The 22,216-nt window shown below is 42.3% G+C and overlaps 1 long non-coding RNA gene across 1 annotated transcript; it reads left to right on the top strand.

Annotated features, from left to right (window-relative positions):
* The first annotated feature begins 14,332 nt into the window (after window positions 1–14,332).
* LOC107145603 lies at window positions 14,333–17,082 on the top strand. Its single transcript, XR_001503928.2, has 3 exons — window positions 14,333–14,655; window positions 14,908–15,127; window positions 16,963–17,082. It is a non-coding gene; the product is annotated as an uncharacterized LOC107145603 (long non-coding RNA).
* Window positions 17,083–22,216: the final 5,134 nt, after the last annotated feature.

Below are 22,216 nucleotides of genomic sequence, written 5' to 3'. Positions count from 1 at the left end.
TACTTCTTACACATCTCTAAAATGACATTTGAGTGAACTTGAGCTATCTTCCTGAAAGCCACTTTCAGGAGGTCAGTCTACTTTCATCTCCCCTTAACCAAGCATCAAAGAACACCTTCTGTTTTTGGTATATGATAATTTCTGTGTCCTTTATTGGTACAATGGATGAGTTGGTAATATGAACATGATAGCAAGGTGAGAAATGAGATCCAACAGCCATGGGCTGCAATCCCACTAATTTTCACAATAACTTTTCAGTCTGGGGAACTTTATCTTCTTCATAGGTTCTTTCTTCAGTCTCTTTCCTAGAGAGTGCACATCTGGTGACCAGCTTTCTGGGGAAGGCTGGGAAAGGGAGACTGCAGGGGAGATCCTCAGTTCAGGGTGCAAGATTTCACTTAATTCCTAGGTTAAACTTTTAGTCCTTTTGTCCCACCCTTGACGATGTCTGGTGTCCTTTACCTTCTATGTCTTTCCAATTCAGTTGGCCCAGGCTGCCGCAGTCCGGCTGGCTGCAGCAAAATAACCGGGGGTGACGAATAACTTGTGTACGTTGATACAGCAGGAGTGGAAGCCGTTTATTGCAGGACAGGAGCAGTATTTATACATTCCACACAGCTTATCTAATTAGCATAAACTGGATACATCAGTCAACCAATAAGAAATCTCCACACTTAATGGCTTGTTGGTGTTACTTCACAAACCACTCCCTCTGGCATTTTGCCAGGCGCCATCCAGACTTGTTTACAGACTCTAACACCAGGCCTGTGGGATGGAGGAGAGTAGAGTTGATGTGTAGACATCTTTACCTGGTCCCTTGGTTCTAGCTCCAAATGCTGCCCTGCTATTGCCTCTGGTGCTTTTGAGTCCAGGTTTTGTAGCAAGAATTGGTGGTGCCATGCTCTACCTACTGTTTGATTTCCAAGCATCTATTGAACTCTGTCATCTATTGCTGTTTCTTTACCTGAATCATTTGTGTGCTTCTTCCTTTTAAGGACTCATTTATAACTCTCCTGGTACCTTATATTTCCCATTCATCATTTTATTTTCTTTGAATTATTGCCCAGTGTGGTCAGGCATTATTTCTTCTATTTGATTCTCAAAACCAGCTAATAAGGCCAGGCATGGTAGCAACTCAGGAGGCGGAGGCAGGAGCATCTCGAGTTTAAAGTTACCCTGGGCAACTTAGTGAGACGCTATCTCAAAATCAAAAATAATAAAGGGCTTGTTGGCTCAAGAGGTTTTTGGTGAGGCCTCTCTTCCTGCCTTGCAGACAGCTGCCTTCTTGCTGTATCTTCATATGGCCTTTTCTCCTGCACATCATATGGGGGTGGGCTGGGGGTGTAAGAAAGAATCAAAGAACTCTCTGAGGTTTCCTCTTCCTCTTCTTTCTCCTCCTCCTCCTCCTTCTCCTCTTCTTTCTTCTTTTTGTTCTTCGGACACTAGTCATCTTGGAGTAGGACTCCATCTTTCTAACCTGATTTAATCTTAAAACCTCTGAAAGCAGAATCTGTTACTCACATGCTGAGCATCCTGCATTGTTCTTCGTATGACTTCAGGTTCACCAAATATTTTCCGAAATTCATGAATAAAATGCAATAGAAATAATATGAAATCTTACAGAAAAAAAAATAAGGAGCGTGTATAAGGCCAAATGTTTCTAGGTCTAATGATTTCTTCAACCTAGATGCTTTCATTATGGGTTCAGTCATCATCTTTCTGATCTAAATCTTCCACTGCACCACTCAGCAAGAAGCAGTGATCAATGTTGACCATAAATAGAACAAGCTGCTCTGGACTGCTTCTAGATACTGGCCTAGACTTGAAGTCTTTCACACACACACAGAATCGTCCAAACATGACTAACTTAATCATCAATAAAGGAGAAGGATTCTCATAGAGAGAGCAATATGAAGAGACACCAATAAATGTAGCCAATAAAAAGTCCGTGTTTCTTGGATTACGAGATCCTAATCAGAAAACATGGTGTTCAGGAAACTAAGATGTGACCCCTGCGTTATCCAGCTGCTAAACCCAGACTGCTGTCCCCAGTTCTTTATGTTCCACTTGGAAAGAGAGAGGTTCCTCAAGAGAAGTGGAGACAATGGATGTTAGCACAACTTGGGCTGCATGGTCCCCACATGAGGGGCTGCAGACAAGCCTGGTGGCTAGGTCAAGAAGGAATGGTGGTCATAGTTCACATGCACTGTATCTCCTTAGTCCTGGCATCATGCTAAGTCACCTTTGAAAATATTCCAGGGTCCAGGACCCTTTCCCAGAAAGTCTGGGCTGGAGAATGGGCACCAACATGTTTTAATCTCCCTAGGTAAATGGAATGTGCGGTCAAGGTCAAGAACCACTAGTTTATGGGTTGTCATTATTAACCCCGGGCTGGATTATAGTCTGAGAAGATTCAAGTAGCCTCCTGTGCAGTGGAGAATGGGTGCATAAAACTAAATGAGATACCATGGAATATGGGATCAATAATGTGGAGGTAAACTTGAGAAATAATGCCTTTAAGTTCAGAAATACTTCCTGGGGTTGGGGTCAGGGTAAATTCTCTTTCTAAAAGTAAGCATTCCTACTTTATTTTTTTTCTTTTTTCTTTTTTTTTATTTGTTATAATATCCTCATACATGCACACAGTAAAACAGTATAATTTGATCAGTTTCATTCCCCATTTTTTCCCTTTCCCTCCTCTCCCTCCCTCTGATTCCCTTTCTCTATTCTACTGGTCTTCTTTATATTTTTTTTTTTAAAAAAATTTGTTCTAATTACTTATACATGACACTAGAATGCATTTTGACACATTGTACACAGATGGAGCACAACTTCTCATTCCTCTGGCTGTACCTGCTGCAAGAGTCACACCAGTGGTGTAATCATACATGTATATAGGGTAATAATGTCCGTCTCATTCTACCTTCCTTCCCATCCCGTCAGCTCCACCCCTCCCCTCACTCCCCTCTGCACAATTCAAAGTTCCTTCATTCTTCCCTACCCACACCCCACTATGGATCAGCATCCGTTTCTCAGAGAAAACATTCAGCCTTTGGTTTTGGGGGATTGGCTTATTTCTTTTAGCATGATGTTCTCTAGTTCCATTCATTTACCTGAAACTTTATAAAAAAGTTTCCAGATGTTTCTGCCACACTGACCCTTCACAAGTCCCCTCTTTTCTCAACCCTCTGCCCAGCCCCAGCCCAGTCCCAGGAGCCAATGCTGCAGGAAATTGTAGCCAGGATATAGAAGATGATTTTGTGAAGTGCTTTCAAAAAATGCTAAGACAGACAGCAGATATACAGGATAAAGAACTGAAATTAGACATACAAAGGATCACTTTTGTAGAGCAGAAAGCAGAGGCAGAAATCAAACTCACAGAGACAACTTTCCTGCTATCTTGTGCTCTGTACAGAGTCTAAACAGCTTTCCATGCCTCATGGTAGATAAATGAAAGCAGACTCACACCATTTTGCACCCTGCCAGCTCCTCTAAATTATCCTGGGGATGTAAAAATATCCAAGTGCCCATGAAGAACACAGAGGCCACTCCAGCCCTGCTTCATTTCTGGCCTCTCCTCCTATGCTCCCCAGTTCATTCACACTGAACGTGTTGTCCCTCTGTCTATCTGAAAATTCAGCTCTTCCCCCTTAAGGCACCTTACCCTTCTTCCAGCCTCCCTTTTATAGGCTGCTCACCCTCAAGGCCTGCTTCACACTGGATCCTCTATGAGCCCCCTTCCCCTTGCCTTTTGGAATGGTTCTCTTGCTCTCCGTGCTGCACCCACTCTGTGATTAAAGCTACTCTCTACTACATTGTGAGTTTCTCCCAAGGGCAGCAACCACCTTTGCCCAGTTCAGTACACATACCTCCTAACACGGTGCCTGGAAAAACAATGCTTGCTTTGATAGTTTGGATTTTAATCTCCCTTTACTTCCCCTGCAGGTTTCTAGACTAGGAATTGCTCTTGTTCTTCAGAGAACAATGGTTATCTACCAGGGAAAAGAACCGCAGCCACTGTGGAAGGGCTGCCCCATCAGGGTGGGTGACTGCAGCCACCCACAGGGTCAGACATCTGGGTCCTCAGGTCTAGCCACCAGCATGGGTGGTCTAGTGTCTCACAGACCCATATCATGAGTCTATAAAAGCCAAGTTAACTGGGTCTCCTAGTCCTGCACAGTAGGCCCACAGGGCAGAGTCTACTCCCAGCCTGTCCTCCTGCAAGAGGTAGTGAGAATATAATTGCTGAAATTGCACAGGGGAGAGAGGATTCCATGCAAGACTTTGGTGATTAATCATCTAAGCAGATGATCAAATTAGAAAGATATATATAAATTGTGCTGTACTCCTCAGCCTCTCCCAAAAATATTGCAATAATTCTTTTTAAAGTGTTTAGGAAATACTTCTCTGTCCTGGAAAAATTTCCCAAGTACAATTATTATTGACATTATGAGGATAGTTTCTGCAACACTTTCAGGGGAAGAGCTTTTCTCGGAGAAGAGCTTTTTCATAAGAATTCTGTTGGGTCTGATGAGTTTGGGTTCACTTGAGCTCTCAGCCTTATGATTTAAAACCAAGATCCATCGTGGACGCCGGTGTTACTGTCTTCACTTTTCAAGTGGAAAAACTGAGACTTAAAGAGGGCAAGTGTCCTGCTCAGACTCACACTGTCCCTCAGTGGTAGGCTTGGCTCTCAGAGACTGGGTGTCCACAGCCAGAGTTCTCTCCACCATCACCAGCTGCTTCGAAGAAAGGAAGAGGTAAGGGAGGTCAGAGGTTTCACCTTTACACCTTGCTGCATTTCACAGAGGTTTGTTGGAGACACATAGATCCTGATCTATACCTCCAGTCACTATATTCTCACCACGTCACTATGTTCTCCTGTGTGGGATGTTGGGTTAGAGGTACAGTTCAACCTTGGACCAGCCTTCCCAAGGGGAAAAGCTTAAGGCCACTGTTCATAGTGTGGAATGGCTCTACAGAATCTGTTTCAATCCACAGCTTCGGAAATTAAAATCTTCTAATCTGCGATTTAGCTTTTGACCTCTAACAAGGACAGTAAATGAGCAAACCCAGACAATACAAGTACTGCAGAGTATCGCGGAAGCTCAGCCTAGCATTTTAGCAATTAGGGGTACTTGTCCATAAAGCACTTAAAAATCCATTTAGACTGTCCAAGTCGGTTCAAGCTCTTTAATCTTGGATAAAGTAAACAAGTCTGTTTTTAAGGGCGTTTTTTTTTTTTTTTTCACTATTTTAAGGCAAGGATATTGGGAGAGAGAGAAAAAAAAATAAGACATACAAAACTAGACCTTTGGACCTCAGTAATGTGTAACAGCTGCAGATGCTGGTCAGACCTTTCGGTGATATTTTCAGTCTGCTAACGCCAGCTCACTCTTCCACAGATTGAAAACAACACATCCCTTGAAGTATACTTTGCTTTTCATTTGTGACTTGAAAATTCCTTAAGGGCAGGGCTCAAACATTATTCTGTACCCCACAAAGTGTAGCTCAGCCTGTGAGGTCTCAGCAAATGTTTGCTAACACCCTGCTCATTGGAAGCAGCAGACCGAGCCCTTCCATCAATGGACGGATCTCACCACAGCCCACAGGCACCCCACTCCCCAGCAAACCCTTCCAATTCCAAAAAGCTTCAAGCTCCATCTCTTCTCCATGTTTTGCCCACATTGGTCGGACACCTGGACACCTTTCTGCCCTTCTGCCTCTACTCCCATCTCTCTAGGCTGAAGAGAACTTCAGAGGATTTTTCCTGACCTCCTTGGTACTTCCTTTGCTTATTTTTCTGCTACTGGTCTCTTGGCAGTGAGTTCGTCGAGGCCTGGGTTCCCACATATTTCTCTCTGTTTATTTGTTTAATGTCTGTTTTCCCCACCACACTCTCTGAAGGGAGAACAAGTGCTTTATTCACCTCTGTATCCCCAGAGCCTAGCTAGCACAGGCTGCCAGCCCAGGTACTGAGCTGGGCTGAGTCACCTAAGGGAAAACGTACCCCTGAACCAAAACAGCTGGGCCACTGGATCACTACTCATAAGGCCACGAGACCCACATTTTGTGGGCATGAAGAAACACTGGGACTTCTTTTCTGACAACCTGCACCTATAAGAGAATTCTTGGGAATAGGTGGTCAGGCTGGGTGGCAGTTCCCATGTCCACATGAGGAAATGATTTGGTGGAGCAGCCAGACACTGAGAATTTCCTGAAGTCCTGGTCACTTTCCCTGCCTGAGAGGGTTCCCATGAAGCCAGCAGCTAGCTCCTGTGTGCATGTGTGTGCAAGGACAGGTGCAGGTGGCACTGTTAGGCAGCAGCAGTGTGCTGAACTTTGGACCTCCCCTTGGAGACCAAACACTTCAAAGCTGTTTGAGGACGAAAGAACCACAAACAAAGTATTTCATCTTGAGTCCTTGGACACTTAGTCAAGGTAGGAAAAAAAATACCACCAAGGCTCCACATTCCATTCCTCGACTCCAGAGAGAAAACGTTGCAAACACAGCACCAAGGCTCCTAAAAAGTGCCCCTCTGGGTTTTTTTGTTTTGTTTTGTTTTGTTTTGTTTTGTTTTGTTTTGTTTTTTCATTTTGATCTCCTATCAGGACTGAATGCTTTTTGGCTTTTCCCCCTTTTGAAATAATTTAAGAGTCACAGGAAATTATAAAGATAGTAAAGAGAGATATTATATACCTGACACCCATTTTCCCCAAGGGTTACATCTTACATATTATAACACCAAAACCAGGAACGTGACTTCGATCCCTGAATCCACCATTACAATCCTGTGACCCCATCATAGTCACAGTCAACCCTGAGACCCCCACCTTCCCTAATCCCTGGAAACCATTCATCCATTTTCAGCTCATGATTTTGTTGTTTAAAATATAGTACATGATGTTTGAGATTGACTCTTTGCATTCAGCCTAATATTCCTGATCCATCCAGACTGTTGCATAAATTAATATTTTATTGCTTTTGTGGGGTGGTGGGTTTATTGTGGTGGCTACTTACCATAGCTTGTTCACCCGTTGAGGGGCATTTTGGTTGTTTCCAGTTTTTTCACTGTTATGAATAAAGCTGTTATAAACAATCATATAGAGGTTTTTGTTAGGTCAGCAGTTTTGATTTCTCTGCAAGTGCAATTTCTGGATCATATGAAAAGTGTATGTTTGGTTTCTTAAGACATGGCCAAACTACTTTTCAGAATGACAGTATCATTTTACATTCCCATAAGCAATACTTAAGATCTATTTTCTCCAAATCTTTGCGAGTATTTGTAGTATTTCACTACTTTTTATTTTAGCTGTTTTAATATCTGTATTGTGGTGACTCGTGTTTTTAATGTGCATGTCCCTAATGAATTCAAATCAGTTTAAAATCTTTCTTAGAATTAAATTATAGAATCACAGAAATACTATTCTAGAGCTCTAAGTGTCCTACAGCATCATCTGAACCCCGCCCTTTATTTTATAGTTGGGAAATCTGAGGATCATAGAGATTAAATGAGTCGTCTTCCACAGCCAGTTCATGTGGAATCCAAAAGGCAAACTAGTGTTTCTTTCTTTGAGTACCAAGATGTGCACACAACAATGCAGGTACTCAAAAGTGAGTGTGGGAGATTGAATGTGTTCACAATCTGATAGTGAGGTGGCACCAGACTTGTGAACCCCAACACCCTGAAATCAAGTTCTAATTCTCACTTGCTGTGTTCTCTCTAGGGAACCATGTCAGCCACCAGACCCTCAGCCCCTCACTTGCAAAACAGTTAAAGGAAGGGACTTGACTTCCATGCCCTGTCCCTGGACTGGCTAGTGTCAGACTCTAAGGCAGTAAAGAACTTAACATAGGATGTCACCCAGTTTTCCTGAGTAACTTTTTAAATATCTCAGGACAGTCCTGCATGAATGCTGGTGGCTTCACAAGCTAGCATCTATCATAAAAAAAAAAAAAAAAAAACTGAAAGAAGGATACTTTGCTAAAGAAGCATTTTGTGAAATAAATGTAGTTGCTCCTAATTAGGCAGCAGCTACAAGTTGTTGTTATTGTTGTTGTTGTTGTTGTTTTTCAATTCCTCACAACTATCAGATTTGCAAGTCTAAAAAATTATTTGGTAGCTTGCTGGCTCCAGCTGGATTATCCTGCAATCAATTAAAGCCTAAAACAAACAAATAAATTGGAAATTCAGAGCAATAATCCAGTTTCTTGCCTACAGTAGACTTTTCTTACTCTGGGATGGAAAATACCAACAAATATTTGGGACATTTGATTAACTGAGTAAGGACAGTCTTGCTCCTTCTTTCTCAGTTGCATGCATTTATTTCCTTTTCTTGCCTTATTGTATTGGCTAGGACTCTTAGTACTTCTATAAGAGTGGAAATCCTTGCCATCCAACACCTTAGCAAAAATGCTTGCAGTCTTTCACCATTCAGCATGGTGTTAACCATAGTTTAGTAGATGTTCTTAAGTTGAAGAAGTTCCTGATATTTCCAGTTTCCTGAGACTTTTTATTATGAAAGACATTGAATATTATCGAATACATTTTCTGTATCACTTGATATAATCATATGATTCTAGTTCTTTGACCTTTTAATATGATGAATTATATTGAATAATTTTCTAAGTAACCTGTCCTCTAGAATAAACTCCACATGATCATGTTGTATAATTCTTGTTATATGTTGCTGAATTATATTTGCTACCATTTTGTTTCAAAATTTTGCATCTATGTTAAGGGTCCATACTTTCCTTCCTTTGGTATTATCTTTGTCTAGTTTTGGTATCAGAGTGATATTGTCTTCACAAAATTAGTTGGAAAGTGTTTTTGCCTTTTTTATTTTCTGAAAGAAGATAGTGGAGAATCAGTGTTAATTCTTTAAATATTTGGCATCATCCTCCAGAGAATCAATCTGGGCATGGGGATTTCTTCTTCAGGAGTTTTTAATATGAGTTCAATTTTGTAATAAATCGGGTCATTCAAATACTCTGCTTCATTTTGGGTGAATTCTAATGGTTTGTATTTTTCAAAGCCATGCACCATTTCGTCTAAGTCATCAAACTGCTGTGCATGGATTTATTCATAGTAGTCTCTTGTTACTCTTTTAAATTCTGCAGGGTCTGTAGTGTTACTGCTTATTTCATTCCTGATATTAGTGACTTGTGTCTTCTCCCTTTTACTCTCTGTTAGTATTGCTAGAAGGTGGTCAATTTCATTGATCTTTTCAAAGAACCAAATTTTTGTTCTATTGATTTTTCTTTATTGCTTTCCTGCTTTCAATTTCATTGATTTTTAGTCTTCTCTTTATTATTTCCATCCTTCCTTTTGCTTGCTTTAGGCTTATTTTGCTCTTCTTTTTCATTTCTTGATGTGGGAGCTTAAATTATTGATCTCAGACTTTTCTAGTGTAAGCATTTAATGCTGTCAATTTTCCTCCCAGCGTAGCTGTAGTTGCAAATTTTTATATCAAGCATTTTTGTTTTCATTTAGTTCAATGCATTTTTTATTTTCCTTGAGATTTCCTCTTTGATCTATGGATTTAGAAGTGTGTTGTTTAATTTCTAAGTGTTTGGATATTTTCCTGTTATTTTTGTTATTGAGTGGTAATATGGTTTCCATGAGGTCAGATAAAAAAACAACAACTCTGCATTATTTAAATTTTTAAAATTTTGTTGAGGTCTGTTTTATGATCCATGATATGGTCTCTCTTGGTGTGTGTTCCTTGGGCACTTGTGTAGAAAGTGCCTTCTGTTGTTGGGTAGAGTTTTTATAAATGTCAATTAATTCCAGCTGGATAATGTTAGTGTTAAGTTCTCTATCTTTCCTGTTTTCTGTCTAGCTATTCTGTCTTTGTTGAAAGAGGGATTTTGAAGTCTCAACTATAATTGCAGATTTATCTATTTCCCCTTTTAGTTCTTTCAATTCTGCTTCACATACTTTATAGTTCAGTTGCTTGATGCATACACATTTAAAATTGGCACTATTTTTCTTAGTGAATGGACTATTATCATCAATGTCCTTCTTTGTCCATAATAATTTTCTTTGTTCTAAAGTCTACTTTTTCCGACATTAATGTACCCACTCTTGATTTATTTTGATTAATGTTTACATAATATCTGTTTTCATCTTTTACTTTCAACCTGCCTGTACTACCATATTTGAAGTGAGTTTCTTGTAGATAGCACCTATTCACTCATTTTTTAAAAATCTACTTTACCAATATATTTTAATTGGTGCATCTGTTCATTTACATTTAATGTAATTATTGATATTTAAGGCTTACATCTGTGTTTTTATTTTTGTTTTCTGTTTATTCTCTCTGATTTTTTATTGTTTTTATTCTCTACCTTCCTGTGGTTTCCTCAAGCATTTTTTAGGATTTCATTTTAATTTATCTAAAGCATTTTTTTTTCAGCATACCACTTTAAATACCTTTCTTAAGTTTATCTGCTTTACCTTCTTCTTCCTTTCCTTTTTAAACTCCATAACAAAAATATTATCTTTTTTGTCATAGTGCCACATGTCTCTTAGGTGGAACAAGACAAAATTTAAACAGATGGAATGAGACATAACTTACATACCACACAACCTACCCTTTTAAAGTGTACAATTCACTTTTAATATGCCCACAGAGTTGTGCACCATCACCACTACCAACTTTAGAACACTTCCCTTATCTTGAAAAAAAACCTGAATTCCTTAGCCATTAGATCCCAATTCGCCATCCTCAGTCCTAAGCATTCACTATCTACTTTCTGTTTCTATAGATTTGCCTAGTCTAGATCATTTCACATAAATGAAATCATACATTATGTGATCCTTTGTTACTGTATATGAGAGTTTGTGTGTATGTGTGTGTGTGTGTGTGTGTATAGATATGTGTAACATCTATATGTTATACATAAACACAATGGAAGGTCATTTGGCCTTTTAGTGCTTTTTTTTCGCATCTGTTGAAATACTGGTATGCTTTGTATATCTTAATTTTTATCTTTCATTCTGTTAATATAGAGTATCACATTGACTGATTCATTGATTGATTTGCATATGTCCAGCCATCCTTGCATTTCCAGGATGAATCGTACTTGGTCATGGTATACTTACTTTTAGTGTGTGGTTGAATTTGGCTTATGAGTATTTTATTGGGAATTGGAGATTATTACATGGGTGTTTATCAGGGATGTTGGTCTGTAGTCAGTCTTTCTCTCTTTCTCTCTCTCTCTCTCTCTCTCTCTCTCTCTCTCGTCTACTTTCACGTTACCGCCTCATGTTTCCTTTGTAACCTTTCTGAACTGTCTCAATATTTTATATTATCCAGAAAAAAAAGCAACACTGAAATATCCTTTAGACTAGTTCTGCAAGAAACTAAGCACCTTCCTGAATATTTTTAAAATAGAGACTGTAGATATGACCTCTTATTCTAAATTCCTTCTGTATTTTTCTCAGTGACTTCTCTTAGCTCTGTTTCTGTGGGTTACTGTACTCTCTTGGCATTGCTTTGACATAGACATCAGCAAAACTTTTTATTTTCTTTCATTTCCCAATGTGTCACTGATATATTGCTCTATGAGTAACAGGATGTACTGAAGGTTTCAGGATAACAAGAGGGAATTGGTGCACATGGTATTTGCAATAGTAATAAAAGTGACCATTCTTGCCTTGGGTACAATTCACCAGCTGGCACCCATACTCCTGACTACTGAGATTGCTTAGGGAAAATCCAAAATGCCTAATGTTAAATTATCTAAGCAGAGCAATTTCTCCTTTTTTTTTTGTTGTTGTTGTTTGTTTCATTTTTTAGTTGTCAATGAACCTTTATTTATTTATATGCAGTGCTGAGAATCAAACCCAGGACCTCACACATGCTAGGCCAGCACTCTACCACTGAGCCACAACCCCAGCCCTCCTTTTTTGATTTAAAGAACACAAAAACAAAAAATGGGCCAGGGGAGCTTATTTATAACCAAAGAGCCTTGAAAGGAATTATTTTCTCCCTGAGAATAAACTTCCTCTTCCCAAACACAAAATTAATTATAGCTAGTTCTTTAGCAGCCTTTATCCCAATATTTTTAAATAATCACATTTTTTTTAAACCACAAAACTATTCATGGGGTCTGACAAGTTTTTTTCCCCCAAAGATGTGAATATATCTATACAAAAAGCCTTTCAAGGCTTTACAATCAAACCTGATCACATTGCATGCTTCAAAGAGCTCAATTTCCTTATCTATTAAACTGTGGACACTCTTCCCCCCTTGATGGAACCATGGTGCTATGCATGAGCTACACAGTGTGTGACTAATGTAGCACTCTGTCCCAGTTTGCAGCACACAGAGCATGCTCCACCTGCTAGCTGGTCTGACAATGTGGAGAGTCAACTTAAAAGAAATTGGGAGTGCCCTGAAATATTTGTGAGGGAGTTCCCACACCTTACCAAATACCCGGATCTCTTTCCATCTGGTAGAATATTCACTTTCTACAACTGAAAGAATTTCAGAAGTTACTCAGAGGATGAATGGGGGTCTCCAGAATGCCTTTTCCCAAAATATCTTCCTCTTCATACTCACCTCATCACTATATAATGTGAAGATACATGTTATCTTGACATTAAAGACATGAAAAAAGTGTCTATTAACTTTTAATTTTTAAAGTATAAAGTTCCACTGTTATGATCTTAATTTAATGTGCTTTTTAATAATGTAAAAATATTTACAAGAACTTTTTTTTTGTTTTAGGTGCACATATAGCCTCACTATCCCAATCTTTTCTCAGCCATCAATTCCCCTTGAATTGTGTTGTTTTGTTTGTTTTTCAAAGAAAAGGAAAGAATGACGTGCAGTAGCTTTCCCCTGAGTTTAACTAGAATTCCTTCTCACATGCTAAATTGAGTTACCCCGTCAATGCTCCCACCCCCCACCCCAGACCTTCTGAGCTTTCTGTATTACTAAGGCCTGACTTGATGACAGCCATTTCCTCTGGGTCAGAGGGTTTTCAAAGCCATTTTGGAACTTTCTTTTCATCCTGTTTAGGTACAAATGGCGATTCCAGAAGATAAGAGATGGGAGGTTTAAGGAGGCTACGAGCAGACTTTCAAATTCCTTCCATATCAAATCCTTAAATGTTAATAATATCCCTTCCTTGGTCTGAACTCCCTCAAAATCAGAGCTCAAGAACAGGACTTGGTGCCTGTGGATTTGTGGGAGATCTCAGGAAGCAGAGGTGAAGAGACAGGGGCAGAGTGAGACAGGGAAGGAGGAGAAACCACCAATGTGAATGAAGAGTGGCTGTCGTGGCTGTGGACAGCCAGGCTCAGTTCTGTTAGGACCTTTGGCCAGTGTACAGATGGCCTTCTAGAATGTTCCATCCAAAAGATGAGAGGCCAGATGTTTGTCTACTGGTTTTCATTGTGCACTGGTTAAAGGTGGCTGCCGGGGTGTCACCTCCCTATCCTGGCAACCTGTGCTTGCTTGAGATCGGAGGCTTCAGAGATGGCTCTGAGGCAGAAACATGGGAGATTTTCTTCATGTTTGAGGAGGACATTGTCATGTGAGCCCACAGGGAAACTTTCTATCAGAGCTCTGATGAAAATCATAGCTGGGCTGAGCATATGTCAGAGGGAGCCCAAAGGACCAGCTGCGAGCACATTGACCCATCTGAAGCTACTGTTCCCCACTGTGCCTAGGGTGCTGCTCCCCGACCAGCTATCATCCACTCACCACAGTCTAGTCCACAGGACATTGGCATGGAATTTTAAAAACCTCCTCTGATTGGTGCAGGGGCTTTACGAAAAGGACCACCCTCCTCAATTTTTCTTTTGACCTATCCCTTTGTCCATGTGCTTCATTTTGGGAAGCACTCCTATGTGTCTGGAAGGAATTTGCAGCTTTAAAAATGGCCCCAGTGAAAGTCACCATTTAAGAGAGCATTTTGGTTGATCACAAAGGAAAGTAGCCAAGAATGATCTGATCCTGCCTGGAAGGTCTCTTGGACCTGCACACATTCCCGGTGTCCAAGACAATCCTGCAGCTGAATTTGGCACTACCCTCTGCTGCCCCTTTACCAGTGAACTTGTCCCACTTGTTCACACAGGTTTATTGGACCATCATGCATGTCATCAGGGGCCTGTTGAGGGTCATGCAGTCTTCATTTCTATGCTCAGGACCTAATGTAGTGCCTGGGACAAAAGGAGGGAGGGATTAGAGAAAGGAGGAGGGAAGCCAGTTGCTAGGAGACAAAATGATTTGCTTGTATGAGAGTTGCCAAAGATAAGTCATCTGACACAAGTGGGGAATTCCCAGAACTCACCATTTGAAACAATTCCTAGCTGAAACACATTGCAAAATGCCGTACTTAACTTAGGCACTTACTTTTGCTCTTATTATTGTTCAAGAGAGATGCTCCAAGGGTCAGTGACTCAGACCACCAGGTGACTTGGCTGTGGTTTCCTATGAGTCAGGCCTACCAGACAGCCAAGGACAGAGGTGAACAGGAAACTGGGCCAGAGGAAAACCAGAGAAATGAAGAGAGACAACACAAATGTCCAGGAGGCTTCCGCCCAGCTCTTGCAGGCCAAAAGGGCAGACAAACCGTGAACTCCCAGATCCTCATGCATGAGTGGATGCTGTTGTTCTCACTTCAGCTTGAAGGAGCAGGTGGGCAGCACTGGTAGTGTACACCCTGGGGGCTGTGGCCACATCCTTCCCCAGAAGAGCCTGCCCATATGAGCCCACAGGGAGCGTAGATAAGAAAAAAGTAGGCTGTTTTCCTTATGTATGTGTTTAGGTAAAGAAACACAAAACAAGATAAGAGCATTCACATAAACTGTGAATTCACATAAACTGTCCCCTGCCTCCTCTCTCCCTACTCTGACAACTTAACAATCCTAATAGCTGCCTGTTCCACAGAATATGCACCATTGGATGTCACCACATGAATCGAGAGAAAGAAAGGAAAAGTCTGTTGCTTTTCCTTGAAAGCACAAAAGCACAATGACATGAGATGTCATCGGACCGAAGCAGCAGCACGGCAACCCTGGGCCTCCCAACAGCCTCTGGCAGCTGCTGCTCTTGTCTGATCCAACCCTCAGGACAGTTGCCATCTAAAGCAACCAGGAGAAGCAGAAATGTAAGAGACTCTCATCACACAAATTGCTGAGTGTTGTGCACAGGAAATGATATGTTGCATTTGTAATTCTATTTACTGCGGACAGAGCACTTTCCTGTATTCCCTGCAATCTTACGGCAGCCCTGAAATTATCAGTATTTACAGATGCAGTAACCAAGACACAGAGAGGCTCAGTGGCGCGCCCTATGCCACATAACTAATACTGGGAGGAAGCTGGCATTGAACTTTGGTTGTCTGGGCTTTAGCCAAATGCTGTTTTCAGGACCCTGCAGCAAATTCTTACTACCTGGTTACCTATAGCCTCTCTTAACCTGCCTTCTCTCTCCTGAGAAGAGGCCTTGGTACCTCAATCCTGGCATGCCAGAGATGATATATGGCAGATAATATGCAACTTGGAGAAATATCGACTGTGTCCAAAAGGAGATCTTGGTTCTGATACCTCTGTTTCACCAACTTCTAGAAGAAAGACAGTGAACTGATTAGGTGGATGTTCAGCTAAAATTAGAAACACTGGGTTGAGTATTTGTTAAAGGTCATTGTACATGCAGTGCTAAAGTCAGGAAAAGAAAGCTGGATGAGGGAGACTAAAGCTCTCCCAGAGCTGGAAAGACTTTCTGAGCTGAGTTACAAGGATCTAGGAGGCAGGGGGGCCAGAAAATGTACCTATGTGGCTCCAATGCTGCACTGTGCATGCAGCCCACATGCCCTCTGGTATGTGATTCTACCCGGTCCCTAGGCCTCAGGGACAGCACTCAGGGCCTGGGCCCTTTCTAAGAAGGAAGGTACCCTAGTGCTGGTCTGGTGCCAGTCGCCTTGTACAGTCCCTGCCTCCATAAGATGCTGTGGAGAAGAGGAGGAGATCTGCTGTGTGGGAGCCCACTGCAGAGCGGTGCCAGGGACACAGGGCTATCAGGGAACTGGGTGCTGTCTAGATTCTCAGCCAGTCAGCATCACAGAGAGTGAGAGTCCTGGACATGGACCTGGTTTGTGGTTTTAAATAGCATGCAAATGCTGGCAATTCTGAGAGGTGTGGTTCCAGACCCGACCTCCCTCCCATGCTCTAGACTCATCGGTTGATATCACCCAGTTGGATATGTCACAGACTCTCAAGCCTAATTGGTTTAAAAAAGAACCCATAACTCATTCCTCTCACCGGATGCTGGACTCTGGACATCGCCTCTGAGCGGCTCTCTCCTTCTCACTCCTACATTCTCCCATTACTACATCCCATGATGGTCCCAAATCTATCTGCTTCTTGTCCTCCCCAAGGTCTCCTCCCTAGTCCTCACCTCATCACCTCCTACCTGAGTCACTGAAGTCACGTCCCTTCATGGGCTTCCCACTTGCACTCCGCTCTCACAGAGCAGCCAGGGTGGCCTTCCCAGATCACAGAGCAGATCTTCATTCCTTGGCTCAAAACCCTCCAGAGCTGACTCAAAACTCTAAGGGAACCAGCAAGGCCCTGCAGGGTACAGTCCGACCCCATCACCTCACCACAAATGGTCTTTCTCTACCTATGGCCTCTCAGCTCCTCCAGTTCCTCTGCAGAACCAAGTTCTTCTGCACTTTAGGGTCTTCACCCTGGCAACCCCATGCCTGGAATTCCACCCCCCACCCTGCCTTTTTCAGTACTGTCTCCTTATCTGGCCAGTCTGGGCTTCAGTGCCACCTCCTGCATGCTATTTAAAACCACTTTGCCAGAGGCCCTTCTTGGTGGCTCAGTGGAAAGATGGGACCCCCTGTTCTTCACCTGGTATTTGCTCTCCTTGTGAATACCACGATTCATTAGTATGTCCTTACCTGGTGTTCTGCTTTGGTGTTTGGCTCTCCCACAGGACAGCAGCTGGTGAGGAGAAGGACCACATCTCTCCTGTTGGCCCCTGCGTCCCCACAGCTTAGCAGTACCTGCTGTGGAAAAAGCAACCAGTAAGTAGTTGCAGGATGAATGAACAAATAAATTTAAAATTCATAAGTAAATTTTAAATTAGAGCTGTTTGCTATTTTGTTCCCCTGAGAGTCTCTGCCCACTCAACCCCCAAACCCTGACTCTCCTCAGTCCACCTGAGCAACCCGAGGAGCCCACGCAGGTAAGGCTGTATCAGGAAGGACTGTCATCAGGCAGCCCCAAGAGGCTCTCCTTCAGTCCTTCCTTCCCTCCTTTATTAACTCAACAGGTGAGCCCATGTATAACCAACATAATCCTAATGTCGTAATAGCTACATCTAAGGAGATTTATCTAGGTTTTCCCATTGAGTCTTCCGTAGAACCCTATGGAGCAGTTTCTGGTATTTGCTCCACTTTACAGAGAAGAAAATCAAACCCTGGTGAGGTCAGTGACTTTCCTTAGGCCAGATGTTAGTACCAGCAGGACCGGGACATCTGCTGGACACCAGAGGCTTGTGCTTCAACCCACTCCTTCCCAAAATGTCACTGCTATTCAATATACTTTAAGATTCACCAATGAATCCTGAGCTCCCTCATCATAGGAGTCAAGTACTCACCTTGTGAGATAGGTCTAGATTATTCTCTCTTTTTTAAGAGGGGCTGAAACCCTGATTTTTGAAGCACAGTCACATGGTTCTTTGTGAAGGGCAGGGATTGAATGCAGCTCCTCCACAAGGCCGGCGCCCTCCCTGTTCCTGCATATTTTGCTGCTATCCCCAAAAAGAAAGGAGCAGAGAGAACCGAGACTTTTATGTGCACATACTAGGATCTCTGAGGGGTGACCTATGGGACAAGCCACTCCCAGAGAAGCCCTGGTGCTTTTCCACTTGGAAGAGTGATTCTCGAAAGCCATGGATCAGGGGAAAGGACTTGGCTTTGGAATGAGACAGATGTCCTTCAGTTCTCCACTTTGTCCCCCATGGGCTGGGTGGCTTTGTGCAATCTACCTACCTCTCTGAGCCTCTGGCACCCTTGAAAAAGGGGGTCCTGGTACCAATATCAGGGACTAAGTAAGATCCATGGAAGGAAACCCTTCATACCCTGATGGCCCATAGTAGGTCCCTATCGACTGGCTTGGTATTTTTAACTTCCTGTCCACTGGGTTCTCAGGCCAGGGAGAGGAGACACTATAATTAGGCTCCTCTGCTATGGAATTCCTCAGAGCCTCGTGCCTCTCTTTTTTCCTCCAATTGTCTCTCCCTTCCTTTCCCACCCACCATTTGAAGCTGACTGTTCTGTCTGCAGGAAACGTATTAAATGAGACAATGTTTGTGTCATTGCCTCATTTCATGCGATTGGCTGGCATGTTCCTCTCTTCTGGTCTTTGGGGAATGTCTGAGATGTGGTCAGGTGGGCTTGTGGACAGTCTCCCAAGCACGACACACACACAGTGGTTGGAAGAAAATTTGCATTAACAGAAACCAATCTGAGAGCCATGTGTCCATGTGGGTGCAGACTCCAGAGACGCAGGTCTGGGTCCACATCCAGCACCATTACTGGCTGTGAGCCTAAGGCTATGTTTTGTACTATCTCCAAATGCCAGTGTCCTCATTCACAAAACTTATGGGATTCTAATTAGAATAATGTCAGACAGTGTTTGGAAACATCTAGGACAACGTCAGGCATATTGCGAAAGCATGATAAATGACCAAGTTTTAGAGTAGCTAACACAGCGCTTGGCATCTAAAACAGGGATTATCAAACTACAGCTGGCCAGTGGTTCAAATTCATCCCACTGCCTATTGTTATAAATAAAGTTTTATTGAGACACAGTCATACCCATTTGTTTCCATTATGAATGGCTTTCTTGCTACGACTGCAGAATTTAGTAGCTGCAATGGAGACCACTTGCCCACAAAGCCTAAAATATTTACTCTCTGGCTCTTTGCAGGGAAAGTTTGCTGTCCCTTCACCTAAAGCAAACTCTATAAATGCCTAGTACACAGTTGATGCTTGGTTCATACTGATGGAATCCAGCCCTATTTCCTCATCCAAGATAGGAGAATAGTAATCACACATGAATGCTGACAAACTCACTCCAAAATATAGCAGTCCCTCACTCACATGTTTAATGAAGATGTGCATCTTTCTTAGTCCTATCCTCTTGGGTCAGGTGCCTTCTGAGCTTGTACCCAGTTCTTTCCACATTCCCTGGCACCCTGTATGATGTTACCTTGGGTTCTTGGATTCTCAGATACCTGGACATCCCCCAACTCATGTCCCCAGTTCAAATCCCAGAGCTTTGAAGAAAGGGACAGGAGAGAAACCATTGAGCTTTCCATTTCCAGTTTACCATCCTTGCTTTTTCCATTCTCTCTGGCTTCCTCTCTCTAGTCTCTTCTCCCTTTAGCCAGAATTCTCTTTAGGTTTCTCTTGGAGTCTTTCTCTTCCTCTTCCACACTGCCTGCCCTTTCTATAGCATTGATTCCTGCTGGGGACAAACTGTTGGTTTGATTTAACAACTTGTTTTAGGAAATTGGGGGGAAAGTTTAAAAATATGCTCCTTTCCTTAATGTCAACTAATCCCCTTTTCTCCTTGAAGCTAGAAGATTGCTGTAGACCCCAGAGCATAAGGGCCCAAAATGGTCATAGGGTATCTTTTTAGCTGCTTATCCAAAGTATCAGCTGGAATTAGGTGTAGCTATATTAACAGAGATCAAAATAATAATAGCTTAAACATGATAGAAACTTCTTTGTCTCTTATGTAAGGATCTGGAAGAAAGCATTCTAAGGCCCAGGGGCACCGGTTCTCTTACCTTACCACTCTTCTCCCTAGGAGGAAACCATCCTCTTCACAGTCCAAGATGGTGATTGAAGTTCCAGCCAGCACTTTCTCATTATAGGCAGTTGGATGAACAAATGGAGGAAGCAGAAGGGACCAAGTGTTTGCACCACTGTTTTTAAGGTTCCCCAGCAGCTGTCACCTGACACATATGCTCACATCTTGTTAGCCAGATGAACACACTTAGTTGTAAGGGACTATGAGAAACAAACCTTTTTCCAAGTGGTTGAATGCCCAGATGAAAACTGGGGCAGGGGGAGGGTTTTGTTTACTAAGGAAGATGGGGAGAAAAGATACCAGAAGGAAACCCATGGGTATGCCTCTGTTAGGATTGATTTCAGCTGCAAATAGCAAAAAACAAAAACAAAACTCAGTTTTCCCAGCTACTAGGATTTTTGTTCTTTAATTTTAAAGAAGTGCAGCAGTAAGTAGTATAAGGTTTGACTTTACAGTTCACCAGGTCACAAGGGACCCAGACTTCCACTTTGTCTCTTCAGTGTCCTGGCTTTTTTTCCATGGGCTAAGGTCCTATGGTGGCAAGGTGCTTCCTGATTCACATCCTTGTGCTCTGATCCTAAGGCCAAGAGGGGAGAGGTGGTGGGAGAGGGTTTCCTGCTTGTGATTCTCTCTTTTTGTATCCCCCACCCTGCAAAACCCCAAGTAGCTTCTCCTTCTATCTCCTTTGTCAGCCTTGACTCCCTGGTTCCCCTGCCCACGCTAAACCAATCATGAGAAAAAGGGAATAGTTTTGCCAGTTTGGTTTACACCACTCTCTGCCTGAACAGAATTAGCACTCTGCTCGCAAGGAAGGAAAAGGAAAACTCTTGTGATATGAATGCAATAGAAAGATCCACTGTCATCTGGGAGGGGGAACATAGTCATTGTTTTCTCTTGCCTCCAAGAGCATGATACTTAGAGTCTTCCTGGATAAAAGGCAAAGAGGGAATTGAATTTGGATCACCCTCAAGCTTCTTATAGCAGCTATTTGTTATCAATGTGTTTTGTATTAGTACAAAATCCAGAAGTGGAGATAAAATCTGCTCCATGAATCTTCAGACTTGGGCTTTCAGTTCAGTTCTCTGCAAGGAGCTGCCTCCACAATGCTCAGAGCTATTTTCAGGTGAATGTTCTGGACAGAAAAAGAAGCTTCCTAAAAATAATTTTGCAGTAGCAATCATACGTCTCTGGGAAAGGATGTACCTTATCTTGTTGATAGGCCTGAAATCCTAATAGGCCATCAGCCCAAACTGGACTACTGGTAATAATGAGATTAAATTCCTCTCCACTGAAAATAATCCTCACCCTTCCAGCAGCCCAACAGCACTTTGCAAGGCTACCATCCAAGTAAGAAGCAGCAATGAGGAAACCACATCTGGACTTGCAATGTAGGGCTGGAGGCTCTTTCTATAGTGAGAAGAAAATGGAAAGCGATACCACCTTGGGTCTCTACCACACAGTAGCTGTTTTATATGTATTGCTTAATCAAAGCCCCACAACCATAAATAAAATTGACTTCCATACTGTCTGAAACCTTTCTCCTAGGCTGGATATGAGGGATTGCGTGACTGGGTTTGGAGGTTGAGGTCTGGGACTCTAAGGCATCAAGAATTGGAAAGAGACAAGACAAATTCATCAATGAACAGCAAGGTTCTAAGTTTAAGAACCCAAGTGCACTTCAAAGAGTTATAACAAATCATAAAGAGATCCAATGAGTTTTCATTAAAAAAAAAAAAAAAAAAACTTCAAGGGCAGAAGTAGCCTATAGCTTTGGTTGGAGAAATGATTATCACCATTTCTTAGGGAGCATCTGAGGTTCAGGGATGCCAAGCATGTTGCCCCAGATGACAACATTAGCAGATCTGGCCTCTCGTACTTGTCCCAAATCACTGCTTTTTCCAATGCACCAGACAGCTTCTCTCAAGAATGAGAGGCACCCCCTGGATGTGATACTGGGTGACTTTGATCCTGATGCTGGATCCTTTGGGCTGCAGGTATCGCCACTATCAGAGCTGGTCTCCTCTTGTTTCAGCCTCACTTCCCTGCCTCCACAATCTCCAGCTCCCCTTAGATGAGTCCCCTTGTGCCTTTACCTATAGGGTCAAGGTTATTAGTCTCAATAAAGACAGAAAGCATGACCCTCAGACTATAACCCTTTAGAAATTATAGCAAAAGATATATTATGAGGATTCTTTTGGTGGCAGGTTACCAAAACCAAACTTGAACTAACTTAGAAAAAAAAATAGGGATTTATTGGAAAGGCCCTGGGGTAGCCAGAGTGGGGGAAGGGCAACTCTGCAGCTGGGCCTCAGAGAGACCAAGGGTGAGAGACAAAAACACCTCAGTGCTCTCTCCCCAAATCCCCT

This window comes from Marmota marmota, unplaced genomic scaffold (assembly GCF_001458135.2).
Source record: "Marmota marmota marmota unplaced genomic scaffold, marMar, whole genome shotgun sequence".
Classification (NCBI taxonomy): domain Eukaryota; kingdom Metazoa; phylum Chordata; class Mammalia; order Rodentia; family Sciuridae; genus Marmota; species Marmota marmota.
This window is presented reverse-complemented; position numbering and strand designations above follow the sequence as displayed.